Source organism: Sminthopsis crassicaudata, chromosome 5 (genome assembly GCF_048593235.1).
Source record: "Sminthopsis crassicaudata isolate SCR6 chromosome 5, ASM4859323v1, whole genome shotgun sequence".
Taxonomy (NCBI): domain Eukaryota; kingdom Metazoa; phylum Chordata; class Mammalia; order Dasyuromorphia; family Dasyuridae; genus Sminthopsis; species Sminthopsis crassicaudata.
This window is the reverse complement of record NC_133621.1, coordinates 37,339,626-37,350,715: the sequence shown is the minus strand read 5'-3', so window position 1 is coordinate 37,350,715 and position 11,090 is coordinate 37,339,626.

The following is an 11,090-nucleotide window of genomic DNA, read 5'->3' as shown; positions in this document are numbered from 1 at the left end:
GGATGAGGTAAATCCCAGGAGGAGAAGTCCCTGTGGCCGTGCCAGAGAGAGAAAAGACCCCTCCCAGGTTACTGTTGGGCTCGTGTAGTCCAAAGAATGGGGTTTGTCCAAGAGGGACGGGTCCTGGGGGGAGGTTCTGACAAAGGTCACAGCCAGAGGAGGGAACGGGAAAGCACTCCACAAGGTTTGCCATGGACAAGTCAGGAAGGGTTGGACCTGACTGAATAACGGCAGAGTAACGGAGGATTCAGGGTCCTTGTCCTCTGTCCCTCTGCTTCCCATTACAGGGGGAAAGGGAGACAGACAGATGGACAGACAGGGGGAGGGAGAGACGGACAGACAGATATTGTGAGTTTTCAGGGAGAAGGGCTCCTTGGTGACTTAGAGGGGACTGGACTCATTCCCTTCCTCTCTCTGCAGGCCGGGACTCGGGGCCTTCCCATCAGCCTTTGAGCACCGCAGCATCAAAGGGAAGGTTCCGAGGGCTGGCGGAGCCATGCATATGGATGGGCACACTTGAGGATGGTGACCTTTTCTCTCCCTGGCTACTGTAAAAATAAATGTCTGTGACATCAATTCTTAATGAAAATGAGCCCGGCAGTGTGATGACACCATGGTTGAGGAGGGGCAGAGAAGGGTGAAATGGGAGCCAATACCAAAGGACTCCCCGGCGCCTTAACCTCCCTGGTCTCAGGGCTAGTGTCCCCTGTGGAACCCCTGGGAGGGGGTGGCTGCATGTTGGGGGGAGGAGGGCGGGCAAGGTGCAGCGAGATGGTGCTGGACTTGGAGACTGGAAGACCCTCAGCTCCAGTATTTCTTCAGACACAGATTCTGCAACCCCTGAGCAGATGGTTTCATTTCACTCTGCCTCAGTTTCCTCATCTGTACAAAGGGCATAATAATAATACAGATATCACAGGGCTGTGATAGCACTTCATACATCTTAAAGCTATACACACAATGGCAGCTACTGAGATTATTGTCCTTGTTCTCCATCATCCACTACACAGCAGTGCTTTGTTGATGAGGAATAATAAGTTACTCTTGGAACCTCCTGCTTCCTCTGAGCCTTCTCTGTCCTCTTAGCCCACCATGTGCCAGCTGATGGGACATGGAGAGAGGGACCAGGGGGGGGCTCAGCCAGTTCCTTGACAGTTTTCTCCTCCACTCTTTAGGCATCAGTCACCCTCCCAAACCCACTCTGATTTTATTTGGAGGCGAGGAGGCTTTTCCCACCAGTTTAGTCCTTTCAGACCTCCCAGCCCAGAACCCTCAATCTATAATCACTTAGAACCCTATAGTCCTGAGGGAAGGAAGCCGACGGGTCACCTAGCCAGAACAACAGGGCCTATGATTTCAAACTCTACCAACGTGGCAAAGCATCGTGCAGCACACTCTTCCAGTGCAGAAGGCACCTTCTCTCTAGAGTTTTAGTCCCTAGAGGACCAAGCCAAGTGCTTTCCTCATGGTCAGAGAGATTGGGCTTGATCCCAGGCCTTCCTGGTTCAGAGGCTGGCTCTCCACCATGCCTTCTTGTATCCCTACCTACTCCGACCCACCCATTTTAGAGATGAAGGAACCCAGGTACGGGGATGGTAGGTGACCAAGGCAACATTAGGAATGGGATTTATGAACCTTCATGCCCCAGTCAGAAGCGAGGCTGGTTGAAAAGTCAAAAGATTTGCTGACATAAAATGGTATTCTCATTGTCTGACTTCCAATCCCTTCATTCAGCTCCATTTCCCAGTCCAAAGTTACCAGTGATCTCTTAAATGGCAAATCTCAAGATTTCTTTATAACATGGAGCCAGTGACTACCCTCTCCTCCCTAGTACTTGTTTGTGTGTGTGCGTGTGTGCTGCTACGGCTCTTTCCTTTGGTTTTTCTGTCTGACCACTCACTGCTCAGCATCCAGCTGATCTTCCTCTATGTCATCAGCCAAGCAGTCTGCCTGATGCCCTCCCCGTTCCTCTATGCTTTGGTCATCTCAGCTCCCATACACATCATCTCCATTAAGATAATTCCCCAAACTCTTTATCTAACTCTAATCCCAACACCACGACACCCTCTTTCTCCTGGACATTTAGAATGAGATATCCCACAGGTATCACAAATTTAACCTCCCTCCTTTCAGAATTTCTCTATTATTGTTAGGGACATCGCCTTCCTCCCCATCACTCTGTCCACAACCTCCTCAGTTCCCCTCTCTACCCACACGTCTGATCAGCTTTCTCTAGGACCCCCTTGATTATGTCTCCTCTTTATTCTCACGGTCACCGCTCCAGTTCAGGTCCTTATTAGGGTTCCTTATCCAAGGTGCTGCAGTGGAGAGAGTGCTGGGTTCGGAGTCAGAACAGACAAGTTCAAATCTGTCTTCATATATTGACTAATTGTGTGACTTTGGGCAAGTTCCTTAACTGTAAACTGGGGGTCATCAGAATACTGACCTCCAAGGTGAGCATCAAATGAGGAGTTTGTGAAGTGGCTCCCCTTCCTCAAACCTCTCCCCACTCCATGCTTTCCACTCAATTGACAAAGTGGTTTTTTTTCCACTGTAGGTCCCTCCATAGTCTCAGTGGTTCCCTCTTACCTCCAGGAAAGCTCTCTGTTAAGCATTTAGAATTCTTTACAACCTGGTTAACTAATACCTTGCTTATTATATTCTATTCCCACTGTATATTCTACAATGGCTCTCCCGATTTCCTTGTTCCAATTTCTGTGGCCTCTGCCTGGAATGCTTTCTCTGCCAATTTCCAGCTCTGAGAATCCCTAGCTTCCTTCAGAATTGAGTTCAAAGGACACCTCCTGAGGAATTCTTTCCTAGTCACACCAGTTTCCCGTAATTCCAGTTATTCTATAGCAAATACAATCCCCATTAGATTTATTAAATGCCTACTATGTGCCAGGCACTGTTCTAAGCACTAGAAATAAAAAAAAGACAATCCATTCCTTCAACAAGCTTACAATCTATCATATTTACAGAAATGCTTTCTCCTTCTGTTAGAATGTAAGGCAGCAGTTATTTTTCCTTGTACCTGACACACATTTAGAATTTAACAAGTTCTCATCTAATATCTAAAGCAGAAATTGCTCATAGTAGGTGCCTAATAATTGTCTTTTTGGAAAAAAAGAGGTAGACTCTCTTTGAAAACTAAAATAGAGAAAGGGGAAGCCAATGAAGTTATGAGACCAAGAAATAAGAAAACAAAATATAAAGAATGAAAAAAAAGAAGAGAATATGAGACAATCATAAGAAAAACAACAGATCTAGAGAACATACCAAGAAGAGAAAAACATAAGATAATCGAATTGCCTGAAAACTACAATCAAAAAAGAAAAAAAATCTCAATATAATAATACTAGAAATAATTAAAGAAATTGTCCTGAAATGTTAGTATGAGATGGGAAAGTAGAAGTGGGGGAAAATCCACAAATCACTATCTGAAAGAGTTCCTACTAGAAATAAAAAACATCATAATCAAAATCTGAAATCCCCAGGTCAAGGAGAAAATATGAACAACAAGGAAAAAAAACAATTCAAATATGGTAGACCCACAATGAGAATCATACAAGACCTAGCAGCAGCTATATTAAAAAGACTGCAGGTCTCAGAATACCATATATCAGAGAGCTAAAGAATTGGGGTTGTGGCCAAAAAAAATCATATCTAGCAAAGTTAAACATAATCCAAAGGGATTATGTCTAAATATCCAAAGGATATTTGATTAATTGCCATACTTTTAGAATTTTGTTGCAAAAAGACCTAAACTTAATAGAAAATTTGACATATAAAATCCAAGAGAAACATTAAGGTAAACAGCAATGACTAATTTCAAGGAACTCAGGACAAACTGTTTATGTTTTATAGGTAGAAATGTAAACTATGTGGTAGCAGGTAGAAGTAAAACAGAGGAGTCATCAGGGACAGAAAATAAGATATACACAAACATAATAGTGATCAGGAATAGAATTTTTTAGGAAAAAAAAAGCAGAGATAGCAAGCCTGATCTCAGATGAAGCTAAAATAGATTTAATCAACAGAGGAAAACAATAGGGAAACTACACTTTGTCAGCCATATTAATCAATATTGTTTTAGACTACTTAAAGTAACTAGAAAGTAGACAATGTAAGGTTGGAATATTGTTATTGTATAGGAAATGAGGAGCTGATGAATTTAGAAAAATATGAAAAGACAGACTGATAAAGGATGATGTTATTAACTTTCAGAGAAATAAAGGACAAATAAACATAGTACTGCCTACCTATATGAATGGATATATATGTATGTATGTATATATGATTATAGATAACTATATATAAGTAGAGAGCAGAGAACAAAAGAAAACCTACAAGAAAGCAAAAATGGACAACTCTGAACACATTATATAGGTTTTCTTGAAATGAAAAGTATCTCATGTTCTGCAGTGTTTTTCAATTTTTTTCATTATTTTGTACTTAAATATTAAATAAATAAATATATATTTTTTTTAAATAAAAGAAATAAGAAACAGGCTATAGGAATCCTGAGGCTAGAGGAGCTGAATTAGAGGGACTCCTGCGGAACGACGGACTCATTCTTTTCCATTGAGAAAATGGCTAATTTTTATTTCATGCTATTAACATCAGTTCTAGATGAGAACAAAGTGGCTCCCACAGTAACCCTCCATTTCTAGCAGGGGACAAGAAGAATTTTCCTCCCAAGGAGTAAGGCATGTGGGCCATAAAAACACAACGGTACTGTCTCAGAAATCAGTCTTTGGGCGCCACCCTGGAGAAGAAGAGAAAAAAGAAACCAGAGAAATCCTTTAAAACAAACCAACCCGGCCCACCTGCCAACATGAGGGATAGACTTCTGCCACCGATCCCAAGGGATCCTCTTAGCTCTGACTTATTGCCGGCCCAGCGCCATTTGTCTTTAGGTAGAGAGGCGCAACTCCTGGAACATCCCCAAGGTGAAGGGGAGTCAGCTTTAGCCAGGGAGACAAATGGAAGAGCAGTGAAGAGTGCTAGTGTGAGGGCCAGCAAAAACAGAGAGACAAGAGAACAGGAAGCGGGTCTTACATCAGCAAGACCCGGCTTTGGGTCTTCCCACAGAAACAATGTTACTCAGCCTTCCTCTGCCCATTTGTAAAATGGCCCCAAATCTGACAGCATTGATGTAGAGATCGGATGCAAAGGCGAACAGAGTGTCATAACTTTGACTCAGTATTACTTATGTGGTTCTGAGGGAGTTATTCCACCATGCTAAACCCTCAGCTTCCCTGTCTATAAAGGGAATCGTGGGTCCGACTTCCATGCTAAGGCTCAGCATCCCTGTCTATAAAGGCAGATATGGGACTAAACTTTTTGCTACAATTCAAAATATAAGATAATGTCTCACATTCATACAGATCAGGGCTCTGTTTTGGTAAAGTGGAACTCTTGACAATTTGATGAACCTTATGGACCCTTTTTATAATAATGACCGACTTTTTCTTTTTTAAATTCACAATTAAAATAAATGCTAAATTTCAGTATGTTTGATGAAAATAAAGATGTATATTTTCACATGTAAGTTCATAACCCCCCTGAAATCTATTCAGGGACCCCAAGTTAGGATATAAAAGTACTTTCCCCATTACATGACTAAAATGAAACTGAGTGACTTGCGTATAACACAACTCATTTAAGTCTCAAGAACTGAGATAAAAGGACATGATGGGGCAGGGGGAAGGGAAGTTTAATAGAATTATTTCTGCTTTGCAAGCCTAAAAGAGTTATAGACAAAAACTATTATTATCATTGTTATTCAAAATCAATAGGCATTATTACTATAAGTCATCATTTTAAATAGCATAAGATTTTCCCATGCATCTGATAGAAAGGGAAAGACCTTGGACAACTCTGTCCTAGCTGTTGCTTTCTTGCCAAGTATGTGACTGAACAGTTCCTTCCTCCTGCCAGCTTCCATTGTCTCATCTGCATATCGTCCCCCAAAGTAATATACAAATACATTACTAAAATTCAACGAGTAGACTTCCAAGGATCCTAAATCATCTATTTTGACTTCTAAATTTTATAGAAGAGGAAAAATGGGTCCAGACTGGTGACTTACCCAGGCTTCCACAGCTAGTAAGTGTGGAATTCAAACTCAAGTCTCCCTGATGCAAGTTCCAGCTTTCTGACCCCTTTTCCCTATCGTCTCTCGGGAGGTCTTACTTGGCTTTCTCCCAATCTAGGTGGAGGGAACCCAGATTTTCTAACATGATGCTTTTCAGCCTCAGATTGTCAGTTCCCCAGCACTAAGATTTGGGATTATACCATGAATTTCAACTCGGAGTTTAGATAAAGCTTACAGGACTGAGCTTGGGTATCCAGAAAAATGGAGAGTCATAGACAATTGGACATATTTGTGAAAGATGCAAAGAGAGCAGCTCTCCAGGACTCCAAGCTTCACTGCAGAAATGGGACTTATTCAGAATCAGAGGTCCCCAGTCCTCTGGCATGTCCCTTCTACTGAAGTACTATGTCTTTTTTTTTTCCTCAGCCAGTTTCCTTATCCATAAAATGAGAGGGTTGGAGAAGGCAATCTCTAAGATTTGAGGTCGTGGAGGGAACTCTCACCTAGAAGCTCCCACACAAATAAAATTACAAATCCTAGGAGTCAAAAGACCTAGATCTTTGTCTCTCACTTGAAGCTGGATACTCTTGGCCAAGTTACTCATTATCTTTAAGCCTCATTTTTATTATTTCTATAAAATGTGATATTACTTGTATTAAAAGTTGTCCTGAGTATTGCATCTTGAGCTCACAAATCTCAGTGCCTCACATGTAGGACCACAGAAATCTGCCTCAGGTCTGAGGTAATTTGTGTGATAGCATCTACCCAAGTTAGGTCCCTCTGATATATTTTATTTACTGGGATCAATGAGAGAATGTTAGTTCAAAGCTAAAGACGTAACATTAAGTAGAAAAACAAAATCAATTATAATTACAAACACATATATAACAGGTTCTAGAACAGGAAAGATTTCCACTTCCCCATCCCCACTCCTGACTACATAGGTACAAGATTGTATTTTCTCACAGGTTGCCACCAGTGGGAGAGAAAAAAAAATGTGGAGGAAACTGTGAAAAGGAAGCCCACTGTGGGATGGCAATTCAACTAAAATCCCACTACCTTCTACAGGAAACATTTCTCAATCTCTCTTAATTCAGATACTTTCCATTCTTATCTTGTATTTAACTCAAATGTACATATTAATTGCAAATTTCCCCACTAGACTGTTGAGTCTTTGAGGGAAGGGACTGACTCTTGCCTTTCTTGGTATTGTCAGAACTCCCAGTGTCTGGCATGTAGTAGGTGCTTAATGGCCACACATAGCCAGAGAATTTGCAACCTCTTGGCAGGTCATACCTCTAACACTGCCCACAGCCTTCATCGATATCATTTGGCCATTTTCTGCTAGATGTCTCCAAGGAACCATTCTCTCCTGGACAGCTCTGCTCTCATTAATTACCTAGAAGCAGCTGCTGCTGCTGCTTACTGCTGGTCTCCAGGATTTTTGATTTCTTTACTGAAAGAGTGCCTTCCCCCTTGCCTTTAGATAGGATTCAGCTAAAATGCACCAAGAAAGAGTCTAGTACCTCTTTAAGAGCTTAGACACACACTGAGTAGTCTTAAAGACCATTGTTAGCTCTCTTGTGAAGCAGACTCCAACCAGGGATACTTAGCCAGAAAGTGCTTCCACATTCTTTTAAACTCCATTAATCCTATCTATAGTGGCACTCTGGTCCCAGACTCTGGTTTGACACAAAAACAACCTCTCCATTCCTTTGAACCACCATTCTGTCAGTCACGGCTGAGGCAAATCAGCCCAGAGCTTCAGTTTGCATTTCTGTATTCTTACCAGCAACAACATTGCTAAAGTACTTCATACATTTTGAAAGCCTAACACCGCTATGTTACTATTATTTCCTGTTAATACCAATAACTTTGGGACTTTAACAGATCTGTAATTTCATTTCTGTGAATACTTTGAGTCAGGTGGTGGAGTCCTTAAAGACCAATTCAGCACTCTTACTATTCCCACTATTCATTCAACACAGTGGGATTAAACCCGGGTTAACAGCTGGCTAAAGTAAAGAAGGATGATCCAGGTCAGCCCCAGAGTCCAATTCATCATCTTTTCTCCTCTCCTCTCATCCCACCACTTGGGATAGGAACTGACAAAGCACAACTTAGTCAGCTGAGTATAATCCCAGGGGCATCCTGGGAGATACTTGTCAGACATTTGAAACAGTTGATGATTTTCTAATGTAAGCAGAATAACATGTCCTCTGTTCTCTGGTTTTAGGTAAAGGTAGAAGGGACCTAGCAGCAGCCAGATGGTGGAGTGCATAGGGTGCTGTCTCCCACAGTGTGAAGACTCATCTTCGGAGTTCAAATACAAACTCAGAAGCTTACCAGCTGTGTGACTCTGGGCCTGCCACTCTTGGCCTCAGTTTCCCTATCTGTAAAATGAGCTGGAGAAGGAAATGGTAAATCATTCCAGTATCTATGCCAAGAAAAGCCCAAATGGAATCATGAAGAGTCAGACAGCATTGGGAAAAAAAATGACTGAAAAACAACAAAACTGAGAAGCAAATCCTACATACGGATTGTTATTGTACTTCAAGCTCTCTTTCTTCTGTCCCATCTCTGAAGATGGATGCCCTTATTTCTTGTCAAGGCTAATCTTCCCCATGTGCTGCCTCTTAGTATTAATTCCCTCACCTTTCTTACCCCTTCCTCCATCAATCTGAGCTTTCTCTCTCAAAAATACAGAGTATCTCATCTTCTATAAAGAATAGCATCCCATGTTTCAATTCTTGCTAAAAGAAGTCTCTTTCTAGAAAGGAAAAGTCTGGGGCCTTCAATGTAATCTAACCCAGTCCTCTCACTTTGCAAAGAGGGAAATTAAGTACAGGTAAAAGGAAACATCTGACTAGGCTTGCAAACATGGTAGTAATGGGAGGACCTGGCTTTAAATGCAGTTCTTGCCTCTATGTATGGTGTTCTCAGCCCATGTGCTTCCCCTTCTTCCCACTTACTCTTCTACCACACACTGAGAGAAACCAAAAACCTTTGGTTTCAGCAATTTCAAATAATCCAAGCTGATATCCCTTGAGCCAGCTCAACCTCCTGAAAGGTCATGGTCTACATTATGATGAAGGTACAGCCACCTGAACATTACCATCTCCTGAAAAGGAATTTCTGCTTAAGCTTCAAAGGAAGACTAATGAAAATCCATTTAGATCTAAGTGGAATTCCTTGTTTTGTTTAAAGCTTGGTGCAAGGGGAAGAATGTTGGAGCTAGAATCAGTTGCTCACCTATCAAGCTAGAAGGCTGGATTATTGGATCACATGGATGGTCCTTGAAGCTTTTTAAGCCACTTGTCTAGGATACTAATTGCCTGATGTGTATAACTCACTGTGCCAGGTGCTGAGGATGCAAACACAAGAAGTGAAAACAGTCCCTGACCTCAAGGGGTTCATAGTCTATTGGAAAGGACTTATGTTACTGCAGAAACCTATACCTTATAGTCTGAACAAGTCAAAAACATTAACAAGTTGGGGGGGGGAGGGAGGTGGGGATCACAAAGGGACATGCCAACTTTACTATGCCTTGAGGAAAGATGGAGATCCTCAAAGACAGGGGAGCAAGTAGTGAGTTCCAGGCATAGGGGACCGACTGGATAAAGGTATGCAGGTAGGAAATAAATGAGGTAGGAGAGAAGAGGGAAAATACCTTCCTTTACTATTAGTGACTGTTGACAAAGCTACCAGGTTACAGTCAAAGATCCCAAACCAGGATCAGACAATGGTGATTCAGAAAAGCCTATGATCTCAAGTGATCTTAGAGGACAATGGATCCAACCTCTACTTAAAGCTTTCTATAATTTGATGTTCCTAAAATGGAACTACAGCAATCATAGAAAGTCTTAAGGAAAACATACATAATTAGACTTAGGAAGACCCATTCAAATCCTCTCAGATACTTTTTAGATGGTCATGAGAGGAATCACCAGTTTTGTCATTTGTAAAATGTTCATAATAATAATGTCTACTAACTCAGGTTGTTATAAAGAGGAAATGCGATAGCATATAAAGCAATTTGCATGCCTTAAGCACCATATAAGTGCTAATTATTATTATTGGGGGAATATATCTAAGTATTAGCTATTGCATAGCCATCTTTTTACAATACTCTTGTTGGCAGATGATAGCCAGGATGAGGTCCATGAGACCCATGGGGAAAACATGTATTTATTCAGCAAGTATTGAGTACTCACTGTGTGAGGCACAGTGCTTGGCCCTTATTGTTGTCATTATTGTTGGTCCTTTCTTCTCAAAAGAGGCCATGACCTCAAGGAGGTGGTGCCATGACATACAAGTTAATTGGATTTAAGTGCTGGAGAACTGTGCAAGGTCACCAGACTCACTTTCTCCCCCAGAGTCATGTGGGTCCAGTGGCTTTAAACCCATACTCTGGCTTGGCACTTAGGGTAAGGGGAATAGATTAGGATAATGGCTCCCACCTCAAGGAACTTGCATCTAGTAGGACAGATAAGCCTGAATAGGACAATTTGTTGGGAATATGGTGAAGAGAATTCCTATTCTGGGAACAATATGACTTAAAGCCCTATAAGAACCCTTGCACTGAGATCTGGGGATTTTGTAAACTTTAGATCATCTCATATATGTCATTTTTGACATGTAGACACCACCCTTCAATTCAATGTGTATATACTAAGGACATACTTGTGTACTAAGATGTGGAAGCCCAAACTGAACTGAACCAAATTGACATTTATCAGAAGTCTTCTAGCATCACAAAGTTGGCTAAGTCAGAAGGGAATTGGAATAGCAAACAGCAGTGAACCAAACTGCCTCTTTATTGGGACTCCAATCTGAGCTAGCGAACTTCCTTTTTTGGTCACTTAGGGACTAGTCTAATATCTGTCTTGTTAGAAAATTTTATTCAGTCAGGAAATTGGGGGGAAATCTCATTGCATTGTCTGAATCTAGACCTGCGTGATCAGGAAACTAGACCAGAGAACCTGTCAGC